Below are 12210 nucleotides of genomic sequence, written 5' to 3' on the forward strand. Positions count from 1 at the left end.
ATCTGTTATCCTTTAGAACCCTTGAGAAGCAGCATGACCTAATGGAAAGAACATGGGCCTGGGAATCAAAGCACTAGGTTCCGTGTGTCTACTATGTTATCTTGGGCAAGTCACCTAACTTCTCTGTGCTTCAGTTACTCATCTGTCAAATGGGGATTATATCCTCCTTCCTTCTGCTTAGACTGTGACCCCATGTGGGATAGGGACTATGTCCAACCTGTCTAAGTCGTATCTACCCCAGCTCTTCTCCTCCCAGGGTCACACCAGGAGAGTTTCCAATACTCTACCAGTCTCAACTATGGGAGGGAGAGTCAAGCAGAGGCATATCCATTCCATTCCTAGCATTGGCAGGGGCTAGAGAGTGGAAGGCAATCTGCTACAAGTCAAAACTCACCTGTGATGGGCTGGGCTTGATTGTGAAGAGGTTCCATGAAGCTGATCTGACTCTTGTTCCCAGAAATCGCCAAGATTGATAGATTCAGAGGTGGCTTTACAAAGGGAGTATTCCTTTCCTTGAGTCTTCTAAGACTCAATTTTGGCATTACTAATGAAGTGGCAGGGCAAGGGGAAGTTGGATCACCCCCTCCTCCTCAGGGCCATCTCTCCAAATACCACCCATTTACCCTCAATTTCCTTGGGAACGGGATATGCCCATCTATTCCCAATTTTCTTGGGGCCGAAAAGCCTGGGTCACCTCCCTGCTCCTCCCGTCATCCTGTTCCTACCCAGGAAGAAAGACACAAGCTTTTCTTGGGTTTCTCCCCCTCTAGACTGTAAACTCACTGTGGGCAGGGAACATGTCTGTTATATTGTAGTCTCCCAAGTGCCTTAAAGCACTCAATCCTTCTGCTCCCTCCTGCTTACCTCACAGCTCTCCCACTACAACTCAGCCCGCACACTTTCCTCCTCTAATGTTAACCTACTCACTGTACCTCAATCTTGTCTATCTCACCACCAACCTCTCACCCACATCTGCTGTTGGCCTAGAATGCCCTCCCTCTTCATATCTATCAGATGATCACTCTTCCCACCTTCAAAACCTTATTACTCTCTCGGTTCCCTCATCAAAAAATGGGGAATAAAACTATGAGACCCATGTGGGACAGAGACTGTATCCATCCTGATTATTTTATATCTACTTCAGTTCCAGTGCTTAGTACTGTACTTGGTACATAGTAAACACTTAACAAGTATCATAAAAGGGGGATTAGCTTGAATTGCTGCTGTCATTTTAAGAAAAAAAAGCAGTATTTAGCATGTGTCTTGTGACATCCTTCAGTAAAAGTGATTTAGATAAAACACACACACACACACATACATACACACACACACACCCCATAAAGGACTTATTTTTGAAGAATAATTTATGACTGAAGTAATAGGATTCTCTAAAACCATTTCTGGCTTTTACTCAAATTTATAAAGCAGAAAGCAATGTTTCTCCATTAAGGATGTTCAGCAATGAGAAACTATCAGTACAAATTGATTCTCACCTACCCAGTCCTGGAGAAATGTGACTAGGAGTAGAATGGAAATTATTCCCTCAAATCAGCTCTTTTGTTGTCGTTGTTATTTTTATTCAAAATCAAGAATCAACTGGGTTCCTTCCTGAAGAGACCATTAGAGTGACTTAAATGGGTTGCAGCTGTCTTCTGAAATTTTGGTGAACCACAGAAGAGGACAGAATATAAAGAACTGTAAAAAAAATCCTAAAAAAATAAATAAACATATCCCAAAGACCTTACCAAAAATGTCAGCTAGAAGTCCAAACTTCCAAAAGTCATTTTTTTCCACCAAAAGATATAGTGGGGAACTGAAGGAAACCTTGTGATAACTGGAATATTTCTCTCTGCTCATGGCCTGTTGTTCCAACTAATCTCCTTCAAACTACCTTCCTGAAAGCTGTCTTTAAGTTATGCCTGGATACCTGTCACTCACGTGATCTTCAACCCTTATCAAATCATATTGTAACCTTAGAGCGTCTCTGAGAGAAGAAAGAGTAAATAAAAGTAAATAAAAGTGGTGAGAAAGCATACTTGTGTCAATCCTGTGATTAGCTTTGAACAAAACGTTTGCCAGTTTCCTATATTTTCCTGAAAACCTTAATAAGTACCTAGGCTGAGATGGTGGAGCTCCTAGCATCGACCCTAGGATTCTCTCCCTGTGCAACCCTGGGGTGCCCTCACTAAACTCATCTTCTCCATCATCTATCACCATCAGTTCCTCTCCTCCAAGTCTCCAAGTCTCTCCTTGACGCCCTCTAATCTAGCTTCTGTCCCCTTCACTGAACAGAAACCACCCTCTCAGTGGTCATGAAAGATCTCTTTCTTGCTAAATTCAATGGCCTCTACTCCATTTTAATCCTCCTTAACTTCTCAACTGCCTTAGAAACTGTCGACCACCACCTTCTCCTGGAAACATTATCTAAACTTGGATTCACCAACTTTATTCTCTCCTGGTTCTCCTCCTATGGTTCTGGTTGTTAATTTTCAGTATCTTTTGTGGGCACCTCCTCTGCTTCCCATACTCTAGCTGTCGGAGTCCCTCAAGATTCAGTTCTTGATCCACTTCTATTTTTCATCTACACCCAGTCCCCTGGAGAACTCATTTGCTCCAATGGCTTCAACTACCACCTCTATGTGGATGATTCCAAAATCTACATCTCCAATCCTGATATCTCTCCTTCCGTGCAGTCTCAGATTTCCTTCTGCCTTCAAGACATCTCTATTTGGATGCCCTGCCGTCACTTCAAACTTAACATGTCCAAAACAGAACTCCTTATCTTCCCCTCCAACTCTGTCCTCCCCCTGACTTTCCAGTCACTACAGATGACGTCAATATCCTTCCCGTCTCACAGGCCCATAACCTTGGCATAATCCTTGACTCCTTTCTCTCATTCAACACACATATTCAAACTATCACTAAATCTTGATGGTTCAACCTTCACAACAACATCACAAAAATCTGTCCCTTCCTCTCCATCCAAACTGCTACAGTGCTATTCCAAGCACTTATCCTATACCACCTTGATTACTGTATGAGCCTCCTTCATCATCATCATCAAAAGTAATTATTGAGCGCTTACTGTGTGCAGAGCACTGTACTAAGCGCTTGGGAAGTACAAGTTGGTAACATAACATAACATAACATAACGTAACATAACATAACATAATCCTTCCCTCCTGTCTCCCCCAACTCCAGTCCAAACTTCACTTTGCTGCCTGGATCATTTTTCTATAAAAGTGTTCTGTCCATGTTTCCCCACTCCTCAAGAGCCACTAGTTGTCCATCCAACCCTGCATCAAACAGCTACTCCTTACCACTGACTAAAAAATCCAATCACCTTGCCCCCTCCTACCTCACATCAGTGCTCTCCTACTACAACCCAGCCTGCACACTTCCCTACTCTAATGCCTACCTTCTCATTGTACTTTGATCTCATCTATCTCAACACTGATCGTTCACCCACGACCTGCCTCTGGCCTGGAATACCCTCTCACTTCATATTCGACAGACTTATTGAAGGCACATTTCCTTCAAGAGGCCTTCCCTGATTAAACCCTCATTTGTGTTTCTCCCACTCCGTTCTGCATAAACCTGACATGGTCCCTTTACTCACCACCCACACCCAGCCCCACAGCAGTTATGTACATATCAGTAATCTATTTATTTATTTTAATGTCTTTCTCCCCCTCTGGACTGAAAGCTCATTGAGAGCAGGGAATGTGTCAGATGGTTGTTTTGTATTCTCCCAAGAGCTTAATACAGTGCTGTGCACACAATAAGTGCTCATTAAATACAATTAATTGATTTTTGAGGCAAAAACCTGTCCTGTTCCCATCTTTGCTGCTTATGTTACCCTTTTTCTTGAGTTTCTGTGTTCTGTCATTGGCAGTTACCGTAAATAGTTGTCTCGCTCCTGCTGTTTCAGGTTTTGGAGCCTCTTGAGGGCCATGGACCATGTCTGAATGGTCATCCTTATACCTTTTCCCAGCAGCAAAAGTAGCATTTTGCAGAACGTAGCCTTCAACAAATGCAGTAATAGTAGTTATTATTAAATGATCACTTAAAAATTTTTGATGTCAATTTCCTACGTAGTACAAATAACATGTGCTCATCAATTAATAAAGTAGAAATATGTATCAATATCCCCACCCTATCTTCAAAGAAAAATACAATAAATCATTTTCCAGTGAACATGTACGTCTTTTGTCAATAAATTGGTCATTTTATTTCCATCAGTTGTCTTAGAGAAATCCAATTAATAGGTAAGATGATGCCAATCTGCAATGACTATGATAGTAAAGAATAATCAACTCTTCATTGTTCATTTAACCAGTTAATGAATTTCCTAGGCTCCTTTCTTCTCTTCCTTTTCCTGTAGGCTACCTCCCTTTTGATCATTGTGTTCTTCATTAATATATCTGCCAGACAGTGGATATGGGAAGAAATTGAGACAAACAAAAATATGCTACTTTTGGTTCTTGGTTAGCAACTCTGATAAAAGATTGAACCTAGTGAAACAATGATGCATTTGGATGATTTCCTGATTTCAATTGTCCAGGTACTCTGTTTTCCATCTTAGATGATTGAAAAGTGGTGATATACCCAAACAAGAGTAATGTAAATTCCTCTTTTCATGACTAAATCATATATTTTAGGATGTGATAGCCATAGCTAGTTAACTATTCAATCAAAATAAAGATCATATTCGGGCTTTTTATTATACCATTCACCCGAGTTTCATTTTTACAGTCCCTACATTTTTCCCTGATGATATTCAAATGAAAAAAAAAGAGAAAAAATAGAATAATGATTAGATCTATCAATAAATAGTGAATGATGTTACGATAAGTGAAATATACTTCACTGTTGATTCCAGAGTTGCTAGGTGTCAAAGAAATAGAGGAAAACCAGTTTGGCAAGAGACTAGTTGCACAATGACTTCTCTACCCCTTACTAACAAAACCAGTTCACAGTTGCATTTTCTCCTGTGACTCACACTTTTGGTGTTACAAAATCACATGTCTCTATATATGATCACAGGGGAGGATGACTTAGTTTTCTAAATGATATAAACCATTTTCTGACCCTCTAGGCTAGCTCTAGGTTTACTCTTCATAAGACAAAGCAGAAGGACTACAAGATCCCTCAGTTTGAACCACAGAAAGCTTGGATCAGTGGAGAGAACCCGGGTTTGGGAGTCAGAAGTCATGGGTTCTAATCCTGACTCTGCTACTTGTCAGCTATGTGACTTTGGGCAAGTCACTTAACTTCTCTGTGCTTCAGTTCCCTCATCTGTAAAGTGGGGATTAAGACTGTGAGCCCCATGTAGGACAACCTGATTACCTTGTATCTCCCCAGCCCTTAGAACAGTGTTTGGCACATAGTAAGTGCTTAACAAACACCATCATTATTATTCATTATTTATCGACTATTCATTGTAAACCTGGATATGAAAATGAATATTTATGCTTACCTTATGCATGCTGGAATACCATTTTTTTTCTTTTCCCAAAGATGTCCTTGATTTCTGCCTTTAAGCAAGGATGAGAAGGTATTAGTCTGTACAGGTACCCAACAGCTACTTGCATTTCAAATGAAGTGACTCCCTTTCAGTAGTCTTTGTCACAGGTTCATTCATTCAATTGTATTTATTGAGCGCTTACTGTGTGCAGAGCACTGTACTAAGCACTTGGGAAGTACAAGTTTGCAACATATAGAGATGGTCCCTACCCAACAGCAGGCTCACAGTCTAGAAGGGGGAGACAGACAACAAAACAAAACATATAAACCAAATAAAATAAATAGAATAAATATGTACAAGTAAAATAAATGGAGTAATAAATATGTACAAACATATATACATATATACAAGTGCTGTGCGGAGGGGAAGGAGGTATGGTGGGGGATGGGGAGGGGGAGTAGGGGGAGAGGACGGAGGGGGTCATCTATGGAAAATAATATTAATAATGATAACGATAATAATACTTGCTAAGTGCTTACTATGTGTGAAGAACTGTTCTAAGCTTTGGGGTGGATAGAAATTAATCAGGTTGGACAAGTCCCCATCCACATGGGACTCACAATCTAAGTAGGAGGGATTAGGATTTTATCTCCATTTTACAGATGAAGAAACTGAGGCATAGAGAAGTTAATGACTCGCCCAAGGTCACATAGCAGACATGTGGAAGAACCAGGATTAGAACCCAGGTCCTAGGCCTAGGCCCTTGCTCTTTCCAGCAGGCCATGCTGCTTCTCAGCTCCTCTTTCTTCACAGTGCCCTTGACTTCACATATTATCCCCTATGGTTTATTCAAGTTTTGCCCAATTTGGATCTCTTCCTTCTCCTCCCACACAGTCTACTTCGCAAGTTTAGCATGCACTCATGGATTACAAATGTTTGGCATGAACATTCGAATGAGTCTTGTCACAAAAAAATCGGTTCATTAATCAATCAATGGTAATCAAGCATTTATTATGTTCAAAGCACTGTACTAAGCCCTTGGGAGAGTACAATACAACAGAATTAATGGACATGTTCCTTGCCCATAATGAGCTCACTGTCTAGACGAGGAGACAGATATCAAAATAAATAAGTCATTCATAATGTATAATTTAATTTAAAGATATGTACATAAGTATATAATTTAAAGATATGCAAAAATCATCATTTTTAATAGGATTTGTTAAACTCTTACTATGTGTCAGACACTGCACTAAGCACTGAGTTAGATAAAAGCTAGTCAGGTTGGACACAGTCCATGTCTCACGTGGGGCTCACAGTCTTAACCCCCATTTTACAGGTGAGGTAACAAGCACAGTGAAGTTGTGACTTTCCCAAGGTCACACAGCAGACGAGTGGCAGAGTCAGCATTGGAACCCAGTTTTTTCTGACTCTTAGGCTCACACTCTATCCACCTGGCCATGCTGCTTCATCTTTGATACTGTATATACCTGGTCTCTAAGGGAAGGGCACAGGTCAGCTCCCAGGTAGCCAGCTCTACCTGCATCTCAGTAGAGAAATTAGTAAATTTCTAATTGGTGCCAGCAAGTCTCCCTCAGTATTGTCTTGCCATGTCCTCTGCTATGTATATACAATGCTATCATTATCTTGGGGAGCTGGTTCCCCTAGAAACTGGGGACCTTTCCCCATCAGGAGCATCTCAATATTATCTCTTTCCTTCCCCAGTAGAGAGGGCAAATTGGAGTAAGCAGAACAGAACAGGTTTTCAAGAAGGAAACAGCTGGGGGAGAGCCTTGAAGCCATTATCACTTCAAAATGAAAAAGTTCCTCTGTTAAAGCCACTTTGAAAACTTTATACAAGTGACACATTTCTGAATCCTAGTACATTGCAGTTGTTGACTTTTAAATACAGTAGGTGGTTCTCTGATTCATCTTCTCTTCCACTAAAAAGTCATGCAGTGAAGAAAATGAGTTACAAGTTAAAGTCTCCTCTTCCACTGCAGCGTGTAAGTTTCAAAGACTTTTCTAACACTTGGCTAGCTTGTCCTTCTAAGCAGTAAACTCATTATGGGCAGCGAAAGTCTCTGCTCATTATGTTGTATTGTACTCTCCCAAGCACTTAGTACAGTGCTCTGCACACAGTAAGCATTCAATAAATACGATTGATTGATAGATTGATACCTGAAACCAATGAACCGGTCAAAAGTTAAACAAGTTCTCTTCCAATGGATCCAATTAATAAGATTCAGCATTTAATGAGCGATAGGTACAAGTGTCTGAATATTGTCAGTAGTGTTTAGAGACTTGTAACATGACCACAATGTTACCATGATGAAAAAAATTGAAACAAGATATGCAGAATGGCTCTTGTGGGAATTAGAGGTGCTGGGGAGAGGACTCAAGAAACAGTATCCATTTCTTTTTAAAGTTTGTAGAACCGGTGACTTTTTTCTCAGGTGCCAGAAGAACCTGAGAACACATACATAAAGGAAAATTTTGTCAGGCTTTTTATCTTTAATCACGCTATTATCTGGGTTAATTGGACTTGAGATTGTATTTGTTGTTCTCAGTGTGTGCCAATATCTTAGATACTGAGATGTTTCTAGAAATTCAAATAGCTTCAAGTATTAAGCGGGAAACAATGTGTCAGTGGAAAGAGCATGAACCTGAGAGCCAGAGGACCTGAGGTATTATCCCAGCTCTGCCACTTTACTGTTGGGCAAGTTACTTAACTGTGCCTCAGTTACCTCATCTGTAAACTGGGGATTCAATACCCGTTCTCCGTCCGGTTAAGACTGTGAGACGCAAGTAGGACCTGATTGTCTTTTATCTACCCTAGATCTTAGTGAGGTGCTTGGCACATGGTAAGTGCTTAACAAATACCACTTTTATGATTATTATTATTATTATTGGGACAATTTGGCTTAAGGATAGGTGGGATAATGTACTGTCTTCCCCAATTCCATCTCTGACAAAGTTAATATGATGTTTTAATTATGGCATTTATTAAGCACTTACCATGTGCTAAGCATAGTGCTCAATACTCTAGTACATACAAAATAATCAGATTGGACACAGTCCCAGTCCTGCATGGGGCTCACAATCTAAGTGACTATAGTGTGCTCCATTGAGTTCTTGCCCACACCTTGAGGTGTCTAGTCTCAGTTTACAGAAACAAAAAGTTCTCCATGTGCCGTTGCTCACAGGACTGTTAAAACCCATCCACTATTTTGGGAAAATTCTTATTCCTGAAAGTTTGTCCAATCTGTTCCCTCAGAAAAATGTGTATGATTGTACACAATTACACAACCCGCACATGAGGTTTGGGCAGAATTACTGATGAACTTGGTTTTAGCAGTCCCTTAGGGTTCAGGAGATCAGCCTTTTACTTCTCGTGGAGCAGAAGATGAATTCCCAGAAGCCATAAGACCCAGGCAGCTCTTTCTATACATGCTCACTCCCAGAGTGGGAAATTACCCAGTTTCATGCTGGACATTCCAGTTTTCATTTGGTCTGTCCCCTACCTAATACAGCTTTGGCACTAGACCCCTTTTTGTCTGGTATTTTTTGGCACATGGTAAGTGCTTAACAAATACCACTTGGGTAGGGACTTTGATCTAAAGATCTTGTATCTACCTCAGAGCTAAGTACAGTGCCTGGCACATAGTAAGTGCTTAACAAATGCCATAATTAGTTATTACTACTCAGTGCTCTGCACACAGTAAGCATTCAATAAATACGATTGAATGAATTACTCCTTAGAAGGATGTGTATGAAGTCATTACCTTCCATGACATGCCTGGAGTAGAGCATGTGATGTTATATGCTTCTCCTTCTCTGGTATCTGTAAGAGCTATCGGTGGCCAACCTATTGACTCATTATGACTGAACGTGGAAGATTTAACTTTCAGGTGAAGAGAAAGAGAAAAGATCCTGGGCCTCAGTGTTATAGAAATGCAAGCCCAACGTATCATCAGACACTTAACAGCCATAAACAAAGATGGTGGACAGTAGAGGACCTTGAATGGTCGTAGGCCTCAATTTTGAATCTTTTACTGGGTTGTTTTTTTTTAGATGAAATACCTTCATGAAAACAGAATTTCTGTGAAGACTTTGAGCTCTATTCCTTGAACTGAAGAGTTCTAGTAATGTTTGCAGAAATGAGGGTGCATTAATAATAATACTACTACTAGTAATGGTATTTGTTAAGTGCTTACTATGTGCCAAGCACTGTTCTAAGCACTGGGGGAGATAAAAGGTAATCAGGTTGTCCTACGTGGGGCTCACAGTCTTTATTCCCATTTTACAGATGAGGTAACTGAGGCCCAGAGAAGTTAAGTGACTGGCCCAAAGTCACACAGTGGACAAGAGGCAGAGCCAGGATTAGAACCCATGACCTCTGACTCCCAAGCCTGTGCTCTTTCACTCTATGAGTACTTGATCCAAGTCTCTGAAGTAAAAAAAAAAATTATATTCACTTTACTAAGGGAAGAGAAGGGTAACCTGCTTGGTTTCTTGATTATTCTAGATAACTGTTGGGTTCTGCATATTCATTCATTCATTCAATCATATTTATTGAGCGCTTACTGTGTGCAGAGCACTGTGCTAAGCACTTGGGAAGCACGTCAGCAACATATAGAGACGGTCCCCACCCAATAACGGGCTCACAATCTAGAAGGGGGAGGTAGACAACAAAACATGTAGACAGGTGTCAAAACAGTCAGAATAAATAGAATTATAGCTATACGCACATCATTAATAGAGTAGTAAATATGTAAAAGTTAAATAAATAGAGTAATAAATCTGTACGAATATATACAAGTGCTGAGGGGAAGAAAAGGAGGTAGGGCAGAGGGAGGTGGGGGCGATGGGGCAGGGAGGAGGAGAGGAAAAAGGGGGCTCAGTCTGGGAAGGCTTCAGCTGTGGCTACTGTTAAAGTTTGCGATGTTTCTGAAAGTGCTAGTTTATTAGTTCATTCTGGGCCTATTAGCTGCTCTCCTCTTTTGCCACATAGAGCTCTGTGTATAGTACAGGTGTCAGAGTTCAGTAAAATTGAGAGTGCATACCTCTGCCAAGTGGCACCCTTAAAATAAAGATTAAAATCCCAGAAGAGATAGTGAAACACACAAGAGAAAAGGGAAAGAAAAATTGCTTCCATGGTTTTCTGCCCTAATAATCACCTCTGGAGCAAAATATGAACTAAGTTAATTCTCCCTTAAGTGGAACCTTAATATGGAGGGGAACAGGTCCATACTACATGCTTTTATGTGCCAAAGGGTTTCCAAGGAAACTGTCCACTCAGTTTCCTAATGGTCTGCATAGCGGGAGCTCCCTGGATTCTAGCTTTCAGAATATTAAGACTGTTCCATAGTGGCATCAAAAAGGAAATACAAACAATGAGGCTCAATTTTTTGGATAATTCTATTCTGAAGAAAGTTTTAAAGTGCTTTAGGAAATTTCAGGTACAACTCACAGTTTTCAAATGTGATTGGAGGAGAAGCAAAGTGGTCTAGTGGATAGAGCATATGCCTGGAAGTGAGAATTTCATTCATTCATTCATTCAGTTGTATTTATTGAGCGCTTACAGTGTGCAGAGAACTGTACTAAGCACTTGGGAAGTACAAGTTGGCAACATATAGAGATGGTCCCTACCCAACAGTGGGCTCACAGTCTGGAAGGGGGAGACAGGTAACAAAACAAAACATGTAGACAGAAGGACCTGGGTTCCACACCCTCTCCACCAATTGTCTGCTGTGTGACCTTGGGTGAGTCACTTACTTCTCTGTGCCTCAGTTCTCTCATTTGCAAAATGGAGATTAAGACTGTGAGCCCCATGTGGGACATGGACTGTGTCCAAGATTAAAGAGGGATGAGGATAATCAATCAATCAATCAATTGTATTCAATGAGTGCTTACTGTGTGCAGAACAAATTCTAAGCAATTTGGGAGAGTACAATACAACAGGGTTAGTTGACATGTTCTCTGCCCACAAAAAAGGTAGAGGGGGAGAGAATCAGTAACATAAATAAATAAATTACAGATATGTACATAAGTGCTATGGGCTGAGAGAGGGATGGATATGGATAAAGGACACACATCCAAATTCAAGGGTGACACAAAAGGCAGTAGGAGAAGAAGAAATGAGGACTTATTCCGGGAAGGCCCCATTGAGGAGATATGCTTTTAATAAGGCTTTGAAAGTGAGGAGAGCCAATTGTGTGTTGGATATGAAGAGGGAGGGCATTCCATTCCAGAGTCAGGATATGTGCAAGAGTTTGGTGGCAAGCTAGACAAGATGGAGGTAAAGTGAATAGTTTGACATTAGGGAAGCAAAGTGTGTGAGAAAAATAAAAAAATAAATAAATGTTGGTATTTGTTAAGCGCTTACTATGAGCCAAGCACTGTTCTAAGCACTGGGGTAGATACAAGGTAATCAGGTTGTACCACGTAGGGCTCACAGTCTTCATCCCCATTTTATATATGAGGGAACTGAGGCACAGAGAACTTAAGTAACTTACCAAAAGTCACACAGCTGACAAGTGGCGGAGCTGGGATTAGAACCCACGACCTCTGGCCCCCAAGCACGTGCTCTTTCCACTGAGCTACGCTGCTTTTAGGAAATCAGGGAGGTAAGGTAGAAGTGGGCAAGGTGATTGAGTTCTTTAAAACTATGGTAAGGAGTTTCTGTTTGATGTGGAGGTGAATGGGCAACCACTGTAAGTTCTTGAGGAGTGAAGAAACAT

General features: G+C 40.8%; 1 non-coding gene across 1 annotated transcript; it reads left to right on the forward strand.

Moving 5' to 3' along the window:
• The first annotated feature begins 246 nt into the window (after nt 1-246).
• LOC119926323 lies at nt 247-384 on the forward strand. Its single transcript, XR_005450209.1, has one exon. It is a non-coding gene; the product is annotated as a small nucleolar RNA SNORA7 (small nucleolar RNA).
• Nucleotides 385-12210: the final 11826 nt, after the last annotated feature.

The sequence above is a fragment of the Tachyglossus aculeatus genome, chromosome 3, assembly GCF_015852505.1.
Source record: "Tachyglossus aculeatus isolate mTacAcu1 chromosome 3, mTacAcu1.pri, whole genome shotgun sequence".
Lineage (NCBI taxonomy): Eukaryota > Metazoa > Chordata > Mammalia > Monotremata > Tachyglossidae > Tachyglossus > Tachyglossus aculeatus.